This window comes from Zonotrichia albicollis, chromosome 4 (genome assembly GCF_047830755.1).
Source record: "Zonotrichia albicollis isolate bZonAlb1 chromosome 4, bZonAlb1.hap1, whole genome shotgun sequence".
NCBI classification, from domain to species: Eukaryota; Metazoa; Chordata; class Aves; order Passeriformes; family Passerellidae; genus Zonotrichia; species Zonotrichia albicollis.
The window spans coordinates 17,472,775-17,492,819 of record NC_133822.1 but is presented as its reverse complement, the minus strand read 5'-3'; the positions used below and the strand labels follow the sequence as shown (position 1 = coordinate 17,492,819).

Here is a 20,045-nt window from a genome sequence, read left to right as displayed (position 1 = left end):
AAATGGCTGAATGAGCTGGATGGGGAAGAACTGGAGCATTATGAGACTTGTGTTTGTCTTTCTGCAATTACAGGGGAGAATTCAGATGAAACCATCCTGCTGTCTGTGGCTTTAATGAAGACCACTTGCCTTGCCTAATCAAAAAAACAAAAAGTATATAGTTGAGATCCAAAAATATCTTGGTTTAATGACGCACACAGGCAGAAGTTTATAAGTGGGCAAGCTTCTTTGCTGCACAGCCTCAGTGCACCTGTGCAGCAGCTGGGTTCAATCTGTCAGGAGCTGTATTTTAGGCTGGAAACTGAATAGTGCCCCACCCAGCCATGTTCCAGTCCACAGGCTTTTAACATTTCAGTGAGGGCAGAAAAATTTATTCTGTGGGTTAAAGAAATCCAGGGATGATCTATGTGGTGTAGGGTGTTTAAAGAGAAGAAAATAAAGAAAAACAATTAAAAAGAAGGCAATTCAGCTAAGAAGAAAACAACCTAATCACCTGGTCTGGTGCAGCAAACAGAACACCCAGCGTTACCAATAAACATGATTGATACTTGTGCTACTTTCATTACAGAACAGAATGGACAAACAGGATTCTGATCAATACCAGCTAAGTTTATAATTTTCAGTTTGATTAGGAATAAGATCTGCACTTTTTTCCATATCTTTCAGCAGTTACATGTATTAATAGTCTGCACCAACAAACACACAGGCATAAAGACCAAATCCTCTGTCCAAGGGCCAAGCACAAATAGCTATCAGCCAAAGACAGCAGGGTAAATAAACAAGGTTCTAAAGCCTACAGGCTTTCCCAGCAGTGATTTAGGAGACCTATTTTGGACACTTTTTTCTTCCTCCCCCTCCAATCGTGGGCAAGATGTTGATACCACTGACCTAAGTGGAGCCAGGTTTTTAACCATTAGCCTTGCCATGCACACCCATCTGCTGCACAGATGGTATGAGGTCAGGCTATGATCTCATACCTTCTCAGGCACAGCATCAAACCCCAAGGCATCCAGAGAAAAGGATCTGCATGTGACAAGGCCATCTCAGCACCACTGCTTCACCATGAAGATGAGCAGAGCTCTTTCCCAAACTTGCAGAAGGCAGGTTTTGCAAAAACAACCATAAAAGTGTTGGTTGGCCTGGTCTGTGAGATCTGACACTGCAGGGCACTGTTCCTAAGCCTTGACACTCTCCTTTATACACTGCCCCTTCTCCCTTCTATTTCTGAAGCCACTCTTTTTGCACTGAAGATTGCTGGACTGAAAAGTGAAACACATAATAAAATTAACCAAAGCTATTACTGAAAAAATAAACCCTCCTCAATACTGTGATTAAACTGTCAATTTATGGCCATGTGGAAAAGTTATTCCTCCAACAGCCAATCCAGTCTACTGCTGCTTCCTACCAACTCAGAAGCTAATACAGCATCTCAGTGCTCTCTGGCAATGGTCTGTTCTATAAATCACAAAATCATTTAGGCTGGAGAAGATCTCTAAAAACATCAAGACCATTTGTTAACCAAACACTGCCAAGGCCACCACTAAACCATGATCCCAAGTGCCATATTCATGACTTTTAAATGTGTCCAGGGATAATAACTTCACCATTCTCTAGCCAGCCTTTTCCAGTGCTTGAAAACCCTTTCTATGAAGAAATTTTCCTTAATGGCCAGCTGAACCTCCCCTGGCACAGCCTGAGGCCATTTCCCTCTTGGGCTCTCTAGTTGCTCAGAGTGACTCCAAGATGTGTTAGAAAGTCTCTTTTCCCAGCCCATCACTTGAAGAAGGAGTCAGAGCTCTTCATTTCATGGTCTCAAGGTTGTTTGTTGTATCTTATCTATAAAATTCTTTCTCCTGACCTGCCGAGGTCTGTTCAGCAGGACAGACAGAGGCACTCTGCCTGCCCCTGGGTGGTGTTATCTTTTTATGCTAAAAACTATGTGCACATTATCTACAATAACTTCCCAATACCTATCACCTTTGTTAGACAGTGAGCTTCTACTCTAAACCAATCTAAAAGCGCCAACATCACCCAGAAGATGGAGGCCAGGAAGAGAAAGTAGAAAGGCTGGACACACCCAGATTCCTCTATCTTGCCCCCTGAACCCCCACTCTAAAAACCCCAAAAATCTATTTTTCACCCCATGATAAATTCACTATCATTCTACTTAAACTTTTGTGACTTATAATTCTTCATATAAGATTGGTAATTGTTTTTTCCAAGGGCTGAATCAAAGGCACAGGGGTCTTGGGCTCTGTGCCAAGGTCTCTGAGCCCTCTGGGCAGGGACTTGAGTCCTCCAGGGCAGCCAGAGGAATTCCCTGCGTTTCCCTATTTCCCCATGTCCTGTCTCCTGTTATTTGGGATAACAGACCAATCCCAACCTGGCTACTCCCTCCTGTCAGGAAGTTGTGCAGAGCCAGAAGGTTCCTCCTGAGCCTCCTTTTCTGCAGGCTGAGCCCCTTTCCCAGCTCCCTCAGCCACTCCTGGTGCTCCAGCCCCTTCTCCAGTTCCATTCCCTTCTCTGGACACTCTCCAGCCCCTCAGTGCCTTTCCTGCAGTGGGGAGCCCAGAGATGCCCGCGGGATTTGCAGGGTCCCAGCAGTGCCAGCACAGGGACACTTTCCATCAGCTACGGATCCACATCCTCTCATCTCTCCATCTCAAACAAAATGAAGCTCTTCCTTTCAAGGGACATTGAAAATTTATTCCTCAAGCCATGACATTCCATTGGTTGGGCATCCACCAGGGGCTGGGACCCTGGATTGTGTTCCTTGTTTGGGGGCCTGGATATGTGTGACCTCAAGGTCCATTGTAACCACAGAAATTCAGGATCCTCCTGAGTCCAGTGGCCAGGACCAAGCTCTGGGAGAAGCTCTGCCCTAAAGCTCTGCTTTAGATCAAAAAGATTGAATGAAGTGAGAGCACTTGCTTTTCATTTTAATGAGTGAGAGGGAGGGCAACTAGCTGCAGTTGACCTGAAGCAAATGTTTTTTCTATAAGTTTTGCTGAACTGGAAAATCAACTTTTCACAAAGCCCCTAATCAACACAGAGTTTCAAGTGGAATACAGATGGATAAACTCCCCCACTGTATATTGCATTTTTTTCCTTAGAAATACTATTATTTTCTTCCTCAGTTTCAATTTTTCTCAGGATTAGCGTCACTTACACTAACTTGAAAGCTTGAGCTTAGAGGCTTAGAGGTGCAAGATGAGATTCCTAATCCCCTAGTGCAATCACTCCATGGAAATTAGAAAACCTTTTCCTTTTAAAGATTTATCTGTGAGTTTCAGTTAATCAAGCACAATAGAAGGATCTCAGCCTGCATAGAGTTTAACATTAGAAGGAAATGCAATTTACCACATATGTATTAAAAACCAAAAAATACGCAAAACCCCAACACTTTGCCCAACTAAACCAGCAGATTTCTGATTTGCTGAGGTTGTGAGGTGAGGAGACAATGCTGAATTCCCGTGGTGTAAGAATACATGTACACAAATTACACCTTGAAACATACGACACATGGTGTTATTTGGAGGATGAAAGTTTCACCACAACAGAATGTGAGAGCATCTTTCTGTTAGTGACAAGCCCTTTCACATGTCTTTCCCTGAAAAGAAAGGAATGCCAGCACACCAAGCCACTTCTGTATCTTCTGTCACCATAATTTTCTTTCCCATGCTCATCTTGGGCAGCTGTGACATTGTCCCAGCTCATCTCTATTTGAACAGCTTGATGTTCAAATGGTATTGTGGATGGATTTCTGGAGCACCAAGGCAGCCCTGCCAGGCCATTCCCATCAGGCAATTCCCATCCTCATCCACAGCTCTTGCTGGTCTTGGCCATATTTCACCACATAAATTTACAAGGATAGACAGAAAGCTGTCTGACTGACTTACTGACTGATGGCTGGTGGATGGTGGAGCTCTGAAAGTAAACTCAGACTCTAAATTTCATTTGTTAGTGGTTTAGTTCTTCTCAAGGGCTTCAAAGCAAAAATTATCACATTTTCTCACAAGATTTCCTGCAGAAATTCCTTTTGCACAAATTCCTAAGATGCAGTTTCAACACAGCTTTAGGCAAATCTCATTTTTAAATGGCAGCTCTGATTCTTCTACTCACCTTTGCTTTCATAGAGCAACTAGAGCTTTTGGCAATTGACATTGGTGCTCACCATATGTCAGCTATGACTCTATATTACTATGCCATTTTTTTTCTCTCAAATATTTATCTTAACAATACCCCTGAATGGTTAAGAAACATTTTGAATTTCCCATCTGTAAAATAGGAATTAGGAAACTTTCCCCAACAAACCCACAAGAAAAGTCAAAGTCAGAACATCAGCATCCAATGTCCTCAAGGTGAAATTTGGACTCTAAATCTGACTGCATCTTTTCAAACACTCTGTCTAGACAAAAGATTTTTTCAGTAAAAAGCCAATAAATAAGTAATATAGGTTATAATTAAGTGATGTAAGTATAAGTAATAATTATTAAATAATATTTAGACTTCCCTACTATACTTGCACAAGACTGAAAACTTTCTGAAACCTCAGAAAAGACAGATTTCATTCTTATCTCTTGGAAAAACCTGTTTGGGGGCTACATACTAGGAGGAGTCTTAAGGTCTAAAATCGTTGAAGGAATCTGAGCATACCAAAAACATGCTTCTTACACTGAGTTCAATCCCAAACCCAAATGACTTTGTTTTCAGCATCTGAAGAAAATTTATTCAAATTTGTTCAGTTTAATCTGAACAGGAGACATTGGACCTACTTGGGCTGAATAATTGTGATGGGGCAAGAATTGCATTGAGCTGAAGAAAAAAAAAAACCTGCAAGGAATCTGAGCATACCAAAAACATCCTTCCTACATTGAATTCAATCCCAAACCCAACTGACTTTGTTTTCAGTATCTAAAGAAAAAATGTTCAAATAAATATTAAAATGCTTACTCTATTATTATTATTATTATTCAAAATATTGCTCAAATAATGTTTAAATTTGTTCAGTTTTATCTGAACAGGAGACATTGGACTTGGGTTGAATAACTGTGATGGGGCAAGAATTGCATTGAGCTGAAGAAAATAAAGGTGGCAGCCTCAGCACCAAGGCTGCATTGCCCAGGAGATACAGGCACTGTAGGGATGGAGCCATAAGTGAAAGATGAAAGATTCTCTGGCCACAGGCAGGTGTAATAGCACATGTCACTGACCCTAAGCTCCCTCCATCAGGATGCTCCTTCCCAACACAGGAGCCAGAACTCCTGCAGAAAATCCCCCTCAGATTATTTGCATCTACTCGCGCAATTGCATTCGGTACACAAGAATCTCGATTGGCATTAAGAAAAGCAGATCACTTTGGCCAAGACCTCCCTTGCCAGAAGTGACAACTCTGTCTCTCGTTCCAAACCTTGCTCTCAGCTCTCTCTGTGTCTCTCAGCCCCAAGCCTTTGTGCCTCTGAGCTCTCCATCCCCTGGTCGTGCCATGGGCTCAGCTGTGACAGAGGTGAGCTGTGCTCTCAACCACCAGCCCATATCTCTGTAATTCCTGTGCAGCTGCTCAGAGCTCCAGGCCTCTCCACAGCACCGAGCCTTCAATCAAAACAAATTGTTTGTTTCTTTCTGACCACAAGAAGAAGTCTGGTTTCATCGTTTTCTTTGGCTACGTGGCCTGGCTACAAACATGCTATAATGCCAGAAGCTCCATGCAGCCCTCTCTGGAGCTAAAGTCACACAGTTGCACTATGCAGTTCTGATTGACAAAGCAAAATAACTCAGAACTGCTTTTGAGGCCATGGCACTCACCAAGCAAGCCTTCTTTGCAGCCCTCACTTACACAGGGAACTCCCTCACAAGCATGAAGACGCAGATAATCAATAAAGGGTTTTGAAGGATGGCATGAGGAAGAGTTTCCAGGGACCTGCAGTGCAGAACACAGGAATACCTGAGCCAGCATGGGAATGGAATGCCACCCAGATGTGGCTCCTCAGGCACCTCTTCAGCCTGTCCACAGCACCCAAACCTCCTTGGCTCACCCCAGAGTGAAGTGATCTGCTTCACTACTCCAACAGCAGCCTGGGAACAGAGAGAGAAATAATAATGTTTGGAAAATTTATTTCCCAAGTTTATGCTCTTCCTGGTTGCTGGAAGAGCTGCCCTGAATCTTCCTTTTTCTTCACACTTTGCTGCTGCCTTTGTCTCCACAGTCCCCAGCTCCCTGGCACATCTCCTGCTGTAAAACAGAGCCCACCAGCAGAAACTTGTGATAAGTCTCAGTGTGGGTCGGTTCCTGCAGTTAAAAGCAGACAAAAACTATACTGAACTGGGACAAATCTGTAAATTTAACTCCCCATCTTTTGTATTATCTAACAGAATGTCAGAAGACCATAATACAGCCTGAAAGAGGGTAAGACAATGTGGTTTCCTGAGACTGGGAGGGATTGGAGCCAGTGACCCAGGAGGTCTCATCCCTTCCCATGCTCTTCTTTTCTTTCCATGCTCCCTTCTTGCTGCTACACATCTAAATTTAGGCTGTAAACTAATTTTAACTGTTAGGGGCATGGGGTTGACTCTTTTGAGCGTCTGACACATTTTAAGAGCAGGGTAAGTAAAACACAAACGCTTATGTAAATCCATCTTTGATTTTGTAATCAATTTAGTTCAGTAATTTGTTGCAGGGATAGGCCGAAGCAACATGCCAGAATTTTTACAGCCTCTCTGCCATAAAACTGACAAGCGTAGGTTTTCTGGTTTTGTTTTTACTTCCTTTCAAGTGTAATAACTTCCCTTTTCATAAAATGCCAACATATTCTTTTAAAACTGTCAGGCTGCCATCAACCTGGTCACGATCCAGTGCCAGGCCATAGCCAGACAAGATGAGTTACAAGGTAATCTTTTCTCTGCCAAACAATACAGAGATATTGGCACCTTTTCTCAGTGCTGCAAATCAGCTCAAAGGGCCACAGAAATCAGAAACTCAAGGAGGACTTCTTCCGCTTTTTGGGGTTTGCCTTGCAAGGAAAGTGGTGTTCTGCAAGGAATCTAATGTTTCATTAATAGCATGCTAGCTTCTTCTCTTTCTCCAAGACTTTTCCTCCACAGAAGTCCTGGATATAATTTTGATGAAATTGAGGACACCCTCCCCCTCTCCAAGTTACACACTGGATTCCTCAAGGCTGGTTTCAAGGAAACGCTGCTCCCCAGATGAAATGCAAAGCAGCTGCACAGCTTTGGCAGGGGAGAATGCAAAAATGCCACCAGAAAGTGAATCACTACCTCAGCCTAACTGGAAGTGCATCAATATTCCTGCTCAGGAAGGTCATGCAGCAGTGGAGACCATCCATAACATGTAGAAAAAATAGCACAAAAGGCCACAGAACCAGAGGACAGGACCCTATTTTTTTCATTGAGGTTTTTCAAAGCTTCTCAGCCAGTAAATTAATACTTCAGCATGGTCAGAGTTTTAAGAGAGCTCTATAAAGCAGTGGTATTTGCACGTGACTTCAGGACTGCACCTACATCCTTTGCTGCTATAATCCCTCCAAATTTGCTTTTAAATTATTTGAGATGTATGTGGATGGTACCAAACTTCCACCTCCTTCCTCCATGTCTCACTTGGGTACTCAAAGGAGGGCATGCTAGCTCTTAATTTAATAGCTCTGGAAGGACATCAAGAGTTGGGATGAAAACAAGTGTCTCCACACAGGACTTGCTGGTGTAAATGCAGAATCACCAGGTTTGCACATGCAGGGATCAGGTAGGGATTGTGAGAAGACCCAGCTAGTGCTTCTGGGAGAATATTCTTTTTTTAAGAAACATTTTTAATTGTATGACCATAAAGTATAGAGACATTAGTACATCAATCCCTCCTCATGCCAATCTGTTGTGCAACACTGCCCTGATGCTTTGCCAAGCTGAGAAAAGTTCACCTGGACACCGACAGGAGCCAAGCTGGTTTCCATTTTGCCTGCATGGCACCACTGGGAACAGAAATTCCAGGAGTCAAACCCTGATTTCAACTCAATGGGGACAACTCCCTGTTTCCCACAAGGCAGAACAATGCTAAGCTAAAGACAGGATTTGCATCCACAGTAGCAAAATAGTTTAAAATGCCAAGACATATTGAAAACTGAGACATCCACACACTCTGGCAGGCAATAAAGTATAAATATTAATTTCTTTCACAACAGCAAGCATGTAGGGATATATTATCAGGTGTTTGCTGATAATGGTGTGTTATGGAGCGATAATGGTAAGGAGGAAAGGTGACCATTTTTCCAAATGACTTCTCAGAGTAGAAAGCATTGAATTAACTAATCTATTAATGGCATTTATTGCTATAATTACTTGGTATTAGAACAAATATCCACATATGGTACTTGCAAAAATGCCCACACAGTTACAGTATCCATCACACACATCCTTTTTGAAAACTGGGACTATCACTGGAATTTAGTCAGCTTTGGGCTCTACACAAACTATTTTGCAACACACAATAGCCATTTATCAGAGAATTCCAGCAAGGTATTATCTTCGGGAAACCTGAAAAAGAATTTCCAGCAGGAGGTTACAGGTCCCCAGAGTGGTAAGGGCACATAACTCCAGAATTGTGAATACTGGGGTTATGTGTTTGCACCTTTTAATCCAACACAAAAAATCATTGGAAAGGTGAAATTTGCACCAATTTGCAAGTCATGTTGGAAATCCCAACCCCCCATGCACGCAATATTAGAGAGAAGGTAGCTGAATATCAAACACATCGAATATTGAGGTATGAAGTGTGAGACAGGCACACAGAAGATCATAGAAATCTTTCACAACACTTCAGCTCGTTCCGGAAGCATGAAAAGAATGATTAAAGAAAATAAAAAAAAGAAAGGTGACACAGCTCACTGAAAGCTTGGAGTGATTTAGGAGTTTGTCTAGTTCTGCTTAGGAAGCCAAACGAACCACTCACCAGAGGAAAATGATAACCAGTGAGGAAAGGAAATCAGATGAATACACAATTTACACACCATCTAGATAAGAAATATTTACCTTCAGATAACTTTAAATTCAACTACTGAAATCAAGCATTTCCGGTCTCCAAAACTCTTGTGACTTAGACCAACATCTTTATAGCTCTAATCCATGTACTTGGAGATGAAAAAAAAGGAAAAAAGAAAATTAAACAGAGCTTGAGGTACCCACACTTCAACTTGATCTGTTAGTGGATACACAGCAAGATAAGGTACAGTCAACAAGGAAGTCCTCAGGCAATCTTCTGCCTATAGAATACCCCAAACAAAGTAGCCCTCTTTTTCTTGCTCAGTATATTTCATTTGGAATGTTTAACTAGAAAATGGGATTAGATCAAAAGTAGATTTACAAGGAGAGCTGCACTTCAGCTGCACTCCAAAGCTCAGTGCAAAATATTAGACATGCAAGCCATGGTGACGGAGAAACAAAGTTTCCACTCTTAAACTTATATAGTATAATTAGCAACAAATCTACTCAGAAAAGTATTTTAAATATATTTTGGTGGTTAAGCAGCACTTTCCTATGTGATTACATAATGTTATTCTTTACATCAAATCCAACTTCACCCAAGAGCTGCTTTTGACTTAAAGTGGAGTATGGTAGTATAAAAGCATATTAAAACTGATGTGAAGTTCAATTTTATATTCAAGACATTTTGAAACTACAGAAGAATCCTCTAATATATGAACAGCAGCAGTAGAAGGGCAGCTTGATATATTCAGCATGTGGCACTGAATAATTTTAAGTGAAGAATAATAAAATAGGTCATGAAATGTCACCAACCTACCTTGAGCACAGGGTGATATTTTTAAATTATCTCTATTTGTTTTGATATTTCTTAATTCTCTATATTTGTTTTGATGTTTCTGTATTTACTATTTACCCACTCTTTTACACTAACATTGAACCAATCTGACTTTATTTTAGCAGGCAGCACTTTATTAACACTCTAAAGCTTCATGTTTCCTCAAAAATGCCTTCAACATGCAATTTGGATGACAGCCAGGTGTGAAAAGCCACCTCTAACAGAAAAGCACTACGAAATGGAATGAACTTTGGAATGGAGAGTATGTGAAGTTCAGTTATTATGAAAACACAGCAAACATGAAGAGTAGCTGGTGTGCCACAGGGTAAAGCCTTACACAGGCTGATTGCCTAATCCACATTTCTTCTGTGCACTCCTAATGATAACACACTGGTGAGTTACATTCACACACCAACTCAAACTTCAACATATTTTCCTTAAAGAACAAACAGTCCCGTGGTAATCCCATAGTCTACCTCAATCCCCCCACCCCAGGTACCCCAGAAGTAGCAGAGGATCACTTCCTGCAGCACAGATAGGAGTGGGAAAAAATGAAATACACATTGAAACATTTAGTATCTTTTTAAAAGTGTGCGTCCCTTTTCCCCCTCAATGCCGGACCCACACGGCTGAGCTCACAGCCCTGCTGCAGTGCCTCTCTCCACTTCAGCTCCAAGGGGGGCTGCAAACCTTCAAAACCTTATTTTGCCCTGGGTTGTTGGCTTCAAAGAGTAATAAAATAATTTTTAAAAAATAGAAAAACCAAAACAAGGCACAGCATTAACACTGTCCCTTTCCCTCCAGTGGCTGAGCTCTATGACCAAGGATTAGCTCCTTTGCAGAAATCCTCTAGAGGAGAAAGAATGAAATGTTGCTCTTTGCAGGGGTTTAAAATGCGGTCAGATTTTAGGAATTGTACCAACAGGAGAGTGAAAGTGTTCTCACAACTGTGTGCCTTCCTTGGGTTCTTCCCCAAGATTCATGAGACAGAAAAAACTCAAAGGAAAATACCCCTGCCTCACCTGGTCATTGTTAATCACAGATTTAATCAAACTGGAGAGGCCACACAACCCCATTTAATTAGAAACCTGGAGAGAAGCCACTCTTTTTTTTTTTCACTGTTGCTTTTAGGCAGGGGAAGAGTAATAAGAAAGTTTCATTTTCTGACTGTATAGACAGGCAAAAGCCAGAACTGACTTATTTAAGATGGGAGGAAAAAAGGTGAGATTTCTGGTGAATAGCAGGGAAAAAAAAACTCACCTGTCATATTAACTAGAAAGAAACCTGCTAACTACTGTAATTTAAATACTCTTCTTGCAAATGAATTGAAACTTTTTCTTTAAGGCCTATCTAGACTTAGGAAGCAATGGCAAATATAAGCAACAGCCTTAGTGTAGACTGCTTGCTTTTTTGTATTTGGGTACCATTATCAAAAGTGGATGCACACAGCTGAATGATAGAATAGCTATAATTGAGGGGAAAATTTGGCCTGGTCTCAAATATCAAGCAAAAATTATAGTTACATCCATATTAAGTAGAAAAAATCCCCCAACCATTAGTTTCCTAGCTTAAATCTCTTGCTGAAAACACACTAAAATCTGATACTAAACAGCCCAGCCATAGTCCTGATACAAAATACAGTACTACAGATGACACACTAGGAAAAATAAAACAAAATTAACATACCAATGTTTGTGGCTGGACCACTGTACCATTACTGGCATTTTGCTTATGTAGTGATTCCATTGGTGTTTTGCATTACATGGCAAAAACATAGGTTCCCCTTCTAAGAAAAGAATTGCTTAATGTGCCAAATGGTACATCTGGAGAGAAGAACTGCCAGCCTGCAAGGATAACAACAAAAACAGACTCATCCAATGCTTGCTGGCTGGGTTTCTAGATGATGATGTTCCTATTAAGAATCATATATTGGTGTATTACTTAAAGCTTTCAGCCTGGAAAGCATCCTTAATCCATTATTTGATGGCTTTTTATTTCTTTTTTTTTTGCAAATCCAGCAGCTGCAGGGGAGGTGACTGTGGGTTTGATGAGGTACCATGCATTATTAGTGCTTTGCTTTAGCTTTTTAATTAAATTATTCTGTGACCTTTCACTGTCAGAGACACTATCGGGTACAAAAATAGTTTCTTCAAATGAGTAACATAAAAGGAAGGTTTCTGCCTGACAGGGTTGATAAAGTGTCATGTGGTATTTAAGGTTCAGCACACGTATAAGAGAAAAGAGGCAGAAAGGATCTACTAGATCACACATGAGCCATATATATAATTATATTTAATTATATTACACATTATATTATAATTATATAATGCATTATAATATGTATTTCCAAAGCCTATTACACTCCTACCATATAAGGTCTAGCAGGCCCTTACCAACCAGCAGTGTCTTTGCTACATCTTTGGGAGGTTCCTGCACAAATCAATCCTCTCCTGGGATGGGATTTCTGCAGGAGAGGCCTCAGTGCCCCTTGTCTAACTTGTTGCAGGGCTCTGTGTGTGCAACTCAGCATGAAAACCTGCAGTGCAGCACACCTCAGCTGGAGCCTTAAATTTAAATTATGCCTCCTTTTTAACAGTGTTTCCTTCCTGACAATTTCACTGAAAGAAAGAAAAGACATCCCCAAGGATTTTAGATTCCAAAGACTCAAGTTGACACTGAATGATACAAAGCACAGCCAGATATGCTGATTGAACCCCAATAACACAAAAAAAAAAAAAAAAAAAGTTGCTCAAAAAATTGTTCTGGAGTTGTTCACAACCAATCTGAAATAGTCAGTGGATTGTTTTAAATACTCAGTTGTAGTAAACCCCTCAGGTTTAGCCAGGGCCCCTTGGAGAATAGAATGCTGACACAGCAGCAAAGAAGTTTCCTGTCTCCAGGGACATCCGCCTTGTACCTTATCCCTATAGCCATGTAAGGCAATATTGTGTTAAACCCTACCATTGGTCACTTATGGTCACTCTAACACCTTTGCCATTGGTCAGGATTAGATCCAGGCCAAGGGTATAAAAGTAGCATACTGTACCTCTACTAACTCGGAAGAAGAAGAGCTGAGACCCTTCACGGACCCTACAATAAAGCCATACTCGTAGAACAGCCAGCGTCTTCTGCTTCTCCTCTCTCTACCGTCTGCTGGAGCCTTAAGCCAAGGGAAAAGCTACCTAGCAAGCAAAGCTGAAATCACAAGAGCTGCCTAATCACTAAGAGCTGAATATCTCCCTGCTTGCTAGGGGCTAACCCGCGGCCTTGGTCTGAGAGCGAGCTGGCTTCTAGCACCCAGTCCCCTCGGGGACTGAGCTCTGGGGCTGTAACAGCTTGCATAAGATACGACCAAGCAAGGCTCATTTACTCAGTGGTTAAAAAAAAAAAGGTGTTTTGAGATAGCAGAAACAGGATGCTTAACAGGGCAGTAGAAATGTTTCAGGGATGACACATCAGTGCATGTGGCAATGTAGATGCAACACAGGTGAAATATTTGAAATTCTGTAAAAACCTGTGGGTTATCGTTACACTCTGCTTAGGGCTGGAGGGGTGAGCAAAAATGTGGCTTTCAGGGTTCCATCCCTCAGGAGCTGCTTTTATGCTGTAAAACCTCTCATCAGCCAGAACAAAGGCACTGCAGGGTGGGACTGGGGGCACTGCTGGTTGAAGAGCACATGGATGGCCCCAAATTGCCCAAATCCTCCCTGTTTGGGTGCATGGGAGAGTGCTGCAGGTGTCTGCTGGGGAGTTACATTACCCAGACTTCAACTAGGCAATTAGCACCTTGCATAGTATCAATAATACTGAAAAACACAATTAAACCCAAAATTAATTCCTCCAAAGTTGCCATTCATCCTCTCCCCCACATGGACAAATTGACAATTGTCACAGGAAGTTTCCATGTTCCATTATGTGAAAAATGTAAATAGTTTTGACATTTACCAGGGCTTCCTAAAACTGAAAGCGCCTCCTCATAAACTGACCATGCACTTCCAAAGACAGACTTGAAGGTTGTTTGGCAGACAAACTCACCTGTCCTCCAAAGGTATTGACATTTTTCCTCTCACACAGCAGTTCCTTTACTTTCCCAAAGATCGGAATTTTTCCATTCCAGCAGATATTTCTCAGGACTGCTCTTGAGTTCCTTCCTGAAGAAACATGTTTGAAAATTGATCTAAGTTATTTCCTTGTCTGACACAGAATACTAGTGGAAGCTTGAGCAACAAATTCAGAGCAGCATGCCTGTCACCAAGGGGATGAGGAGTGCCTACAGTGAGACCCAAGCTATGGAACTTTCCAAACAGCTTTGCAAGGCTGATCTCTACCAATTCTTATATTATTTGTTTACTTTCAATGCCCAGACTTGTGCTTCATTTTATTGAACAACCAGCCCTGAAGTCTTCCTAGTGGCATTTAACATGCATCTCTTATTTTAGTGTCAGACATCAAATCCACAAGTCTAGCTTGCACAATGCGCATCATGAATTTCTGCCTAACTTACTTTCATGCGGTGAAAACATTTTTTTCCCTGAAAAATGTAATGGAAAGAAAGTGTAATAGCACAAGAACAAAGTTCACAGTGAAAATGGTGTGGCATGGCTTTATCCTATGATAACACAACAGTTCTTTAATATTTAACTTTGATAATAACAGCTGAATTGGATCCATGCTTCCAGAGACACAAACTGTTCCAAGCCTGGCTGCTTCACAGGGGGTGGATGCAGAGATTAAGGTACTGGCTGAAAGTAACACTGGAGCTCTGTGGCAAAGCCAAAATCTGATCCAAGAGCTCCCAGCTCCTCTCCCTTGTGTGCACCACAGGGCTGTTGTGCCTTTTGACTAGTGCTGTTATTTTGTACCTGTAACAGTGCTTGTCCTCACCGGCATTGTGGCTCAGGAACCCCTTTCACATCCAGTCTGGGATGCCCATGCTCACCTGGTGCCCTGCAGCTCCAGCTGTAGGAATGAGCTGCTGCTGCTCTTGGAGGGACTTTTGCAAGTATATTTTTGCAGAGCTTCATTTCCAGAGAAGATAACCCCAAAGCCTTCACCTTTTATTTGGGATAACTGAGAACATGGAAACTGAAAGACTGTATGGGAGGGATTCAGAAAAATTCAACTGGGTGTTAACCACACATGTTACTGGCACGTCAGTGGGAAATAAACACCAGACATGGGCCCTCCAAAACTTCCCAGGTGTGATTTGTCCAGAGCTGCAATACAACCAGAAATACAGTCTAGGAATTGCATGGCACTGATTACTGCAGAAGAGCCACTGCACCTCATGTTCACACAGGACTGCCTCATTAGGGCCCTCCGAAGTGAAGATAAATCATGATGTTCTAGAAGCCATCAAATCCAACTTCCATAGATCTGCTAAAAATGCTGAAGGAAAAATGTTTGGAAGGAGCAGTAAATGAATATGTAAGTCTACAGTACATCAAAAATCTAAAATTAATCACTATTTTAAAAGCAGTGATTATTTCCCTTTTTACACCTCCTTAGTTTTCACAACCCCACATACCTGGTTTTATTGTTGCATAAACCAGCTCATTCAGCTTTGTTCCTCTTGTCCAGATTCTACAACTTACAGCAGATGAAAAACAAAAAGCTGGATTCTGTCCTGTGATTAAAAAAAGTTTTCAGGGATGAAGTTTCCCGAGTAACCACGGAAAAGCCACATATTGATCATTTGTGCTCAGAGCTCTCTCTTTCCCAAGGGAAAGGACATAAAAACATGCATCTGTTTATATCAGCTTGAGAGGAAGTGGTAGAAAGGATGACTGTAACAGTGCCCTGTCCAACATGATTTCCTGGAGCTCATCTGCTGATGCTTGAAGTGCATCTGCACAAAGTGGACCTTTGCTGAACTTCTCAAAATGTATAAACCTCCAAGTATTTCAGAACAACAAAATCAAAATTAGGTGATAATAGATATGTAAAATTAAAGCCATCTTCTCCCTCTCTCCCAGTCCACCTGCGGGAGTCAGCAAAGCATATCCAAATTTGTGTTTGAACCCAAAAGCACCAGCACAAACATGATTTTCAGAAATCTCAGAACAATAGTATTTATTTCATTAATTTCTAGCCCCTGTCTCCAGCTGGAATAATTCCCACAGCAAGCTCTGGAAGCTTTGAAATGGCAATGACAGCAGAGAAGGGAAAGAGGATTACCATCACAGAGACTTACCCTACAGTGATCACATGCCAATATTAGCATATGCATAATACTTTTAACATAGACATAGAAATGACAAGGAAATATGAAATATTCCTTTCAAAATATTAAGTTATCCCCAGGGTGATGGCTTTGAAAAAGTGGAATACCTTATACTATTCACTAATTTAATTGCACAACATGGAAAACAGCACAGTGCTTTTCCCAACAGGCATCAAGTGGAGGGGCTCTTGTGGAAACTCACACTGTTCATTTGATTGGTAATCCCTGGAAGACACTTTGTCCTTGCCATACATTCCTATTCACTGATAATTTCTTTCTCTGAATACCTGCTTTCACTTCAGGTCTGCTGAGCAGCCTCCAGCACATCACAGGCTCCAGAAGATGCTCCTAAACTCCCAGTGCTTTGTAGGCTTTGGCAATGATCAAAATGAGAAGGGACAAGATGCTGAGCATTTTCTGTGAGGGTTCTGCATCTTAGCCATTAAAAAACTGGATCTGTAATCCCATTCATTTACCTCACCAACAAGACAAGATATTTTTTTATTTTAGGTTTATTTTCATTGAATGATTGAGAATAGCAGGATGTCAGTGAGGGAAACTGAAGGCACCTGCTTGGCATTCAGTGCCTGATAGTTTCTAATGCCATGGTTGGAAAAGTTCAATCTAGAATTTACTTTAAAAGAAAGAGGGGAAAAAGCCAGTTAATAAATCAAAAGAGGGGAAAACCAGTTAATAAATCAAAGAGATATGTGGCGGTCACACAGGGATCCTTGGGATCTGGCATTTGGAGAACCAGCAGTGGATTTGGCACCCAAGGAGAAGTAGCACTGTTGCCTCCACACCAGCTCTCACCAAATCCTCCCGGCTATATCCAGCACAACCTTCACAGTAGCAAGCTGTCCTTGGTATGACCCACAGGACTTTTCCAGCTAGTGAAGTCCTCCTCTCTTCCGCCTATTCCCTCAGAAGGCATCAGTTTTCTATTTTAAAAATATCAAGTCACCCTATCTCAGCTGCATTATAAACAAAGACAAACAAAACAACCCAAAACAGTTTCGTGTGTGTGGAACAAGAAGAAAAAAAACACTTCAAACCCAAAGAAGTTTCCAATAAGTCACTCATTGAAATTCAGGAAGAAAAAACCCCAAAGGGTAAAAATACCCCCACGTATCCAAGTTCTCTGAGGCCATTTCTTTCCCTCATCTGTGTTCCATCATCTTCTTCCTTATCCAAAAAAGTTGTGGTGTCCGTGGGAGTATGAACAAACATTGGTGTGACCACGGAAAGGAACTCTGTGTCTGGCAGCAGGAAGCCGTGCGTTATCCCGTCTCCAGGAACCCGGCCTTCCTTCGATGGTCATAAATATTCTCTGATGACAAAGCAGAGGGTAGTCATTCAACCAGACTGAATAATTCTGCACAACCCTGAAAAGCACACTGGGATCTGTGCTCTGTCCCCAGCCACAACAAAGATCCACGGGAAACAACCCGACTGGCCTCGTGTGTAGGACACCCTGTGCTGATTCAGGCAGGAGAGCTGGGCTTCCCTCTTTGGAAAGAGGGAAGCCTGGTGGCCATAAAATTTATCTGAGAACAGTGTCATGCAGAGCAGCCCTTAGGGAAGGACTCGGGGGTGGTAATAGGTGAGAGCTGGATGTGCCCCAGCTGTGAGTGCTGGGACCCCAAATTCCCTTTGTGCTGGGCTGAGAGTGATCAGCCTCAACCACACATCACTGAATGACACACAAAGGTGGAGAAAGCACCAAAGCACAGGCTAGCTCATTAATGATAGCTAGTGTAAGCTATTAATGAGTACAAGCAATTATGGCACCTTTTTAAGTCACACTTTGTCCTTGGGAATTTTCAGTTTTACAAAATATTTAGACACAAGTTTTTTGAAGGGAAGGGAAAAAAAGACTCCTTATACCATTACCTTTACACTACACTGGGTAATCAAAGATCTCCTAATTTTCAGGAGAGCGTTGCTTGACATCTTGTTGCATAAATATTCTGCTTGTGCAAGCAGATCTGGGAGTTATCAGTAATATATATTAGAGTCTTGCCAAAGTTATTGATGAGAAAATGATCTTCATGACCAACCTTCCCCTAGCCAGAAGAAAAAAAATCAGACTTAAATGTAAGTCACTCTCTTCTGCTGGCCTCCCTTTTCACTCCCCAAACCCCAAATCAATAAATTTAGAGTGAATAAATAAATAATCACTTCATGCTTACCCATATGCCTTGTCCTTTTATGGTAGCCTTACAAATTAAATTTAATCTTGCCCTTCAAGGTAGAAACAAGTAATAAAACTAACCTGTTTATTAGCCAGTGTATTTTGAGAATTATACTGGCATTTCTGCCTTTGAGAACGTGAGGGATTGTTGACACAATGGAGGCCAAGCATGCATTTATGGTGCATGATATCACTGTGGGGCTCACACAGGCAGTTTGCTTATTCCACAGATGACTGCCACAAGAGAATGTAATTGCTCAATAATGTGTCAATGCACCCATGGGAAGCATTTAAGTCATCTGAGACCTGTATTGGGAACTTGCCAGGGACCCCAGCACTACCTCCAGCTTGCACGAAATGGAGGAATTGTGGCCATCTTCTGCAGCAAGGATAAACAGAACAAGGGAGAAAGTCTGGACAAATCAAAAAGGCACCCCTTTCTCAGAAAAATGAACACATCTGGAAGGGGAAAACTGTTCCCCAGATTCAGGAAATAAAAGCTGGAAGGTGAACAAACTTCCAAGCAGGGGAGTCAACGTCAGTGTGGTGTACTCCAGCACACGAGATGATCTGCACTGGGGAGAAATTACCTCACCAAGAATTAAAGCCTCAGAAATTGATGTAACCCCTGACTGAAAAGCTATTTACGGACAATGAAATCCTCATCTCCATCATGGCTTTATTTTTTAGTCATAAATCAAGTTAAAGTGAAACGTCCAAGTGATTGGATATTAGTGTGAGATAAATAACAATTAAAACTCTCTGAACACTGCAAATCGAGAAAGAATCATGTAGGATCAGCTTAATAAATCAGTCTTTTCCATACTTCTCAAGAATGAAAGGGTCATAGGAAGAGATCCAACTTTGTGGATGCCCACTTTTAAGCATGTAACTACTTCCATTGATTTTGAGAACCCTACCCAAATGCTTTAGCTCAGGTACATGAGAATATCTGGGTGGGTGAAAGCCTTGGTAAGGAAGTCACCACTGGAAGCTTTGGGAAGCTTTCCCAACCAATAGAAATTGTAATTCCCTCCAATAATATCCACAACAATGTAAAGAGACCCTGCAGCTAAAGTGGGAATGACCAGAGTCCCCAGTGGCTCAAACAAAACAGGAATTTGCAGCTTTTCCCAGCATTCTACTAGAGAATCTTCATGAATTTTTAAATGGTTTACCTTTTCTGTTCACCTTTCCTCAAGACACAGCTCAGAAGAACCTGTCACCTTTTAGCACAAATGGGTTCAGTCCTCAACCCCACAATGAGCCAAAGGATCTGACTCAAGCACATCCACTGTGCCATGCCTTGATGCTCAGCTCAGGGCCCACATGTGACCTATTCCATGTGAAAAAAAAAAAAAAAAAACACCAAAAATCAAAATTCCTAGTTCTGCTAATTCCAGGTTAGCCTTTCAATCCAGTTTTTTTTCCCCCTAGCCCTCCCTCTACTTCTCCCTCCCACCCTGATCTGACTTTTCCCATTTCAAATGAGATTTAGAAGTCTGCCTGATGGCAGGTGGGTGGAGGCACTCCAGATACTCTGTTTGTTGGTAGCCCAGCAGTTATTTGTGGTTGACTTTTTTGCTTGCCCACAAGAATTTCCAGGGTGGCGTAAACAGACAGATGTGGGTTCCCTTCTGCCATACAGATCACACCATAGAGAGATATCAAAGGAAAAAAACCAAGCCCATGAATAATGCACTAGTGAGAGCATTTGAAGCTCTGAACTTTAAAGACTGGCCTCTGAATTTATTGGTTTAATTGTTAGGTATGGGCACTCAGGCTGCCAGATAGCTTTTGAAATC

General features: G+C 41.7%; 1 long non-coding RNA gene across 3 annotated transcripts in view; it reads right to left on the bottom strand.

Moving 5' to 3' along the window:
* Positions 1 to 19,570, bottom strand: part of LOC141728757 (uncharacterized) — a 113,559-nt gene extending 93,989 nt beyond the window's left edge. For 2 of the 3 annotated variants that reach the window (XR_012579918.1, XR_012579919.1), the window contains exons 1-4: positions 13,859 to 14,317; positions 11,510 to 11,667; positions 9,037 to 9,134; positions 5,945 to 6,075 (exon numbers count right to left, since the gene is read on the bottom strand). This is a non-coding gene — a long non-coding RNA (uncharacterized LOC141728757). The other variant, XR_012579917.1, reaches the window with a different exon arrangement.
* Positions 19,571 to 20,045: the final 475 nt, after the last annotated feature.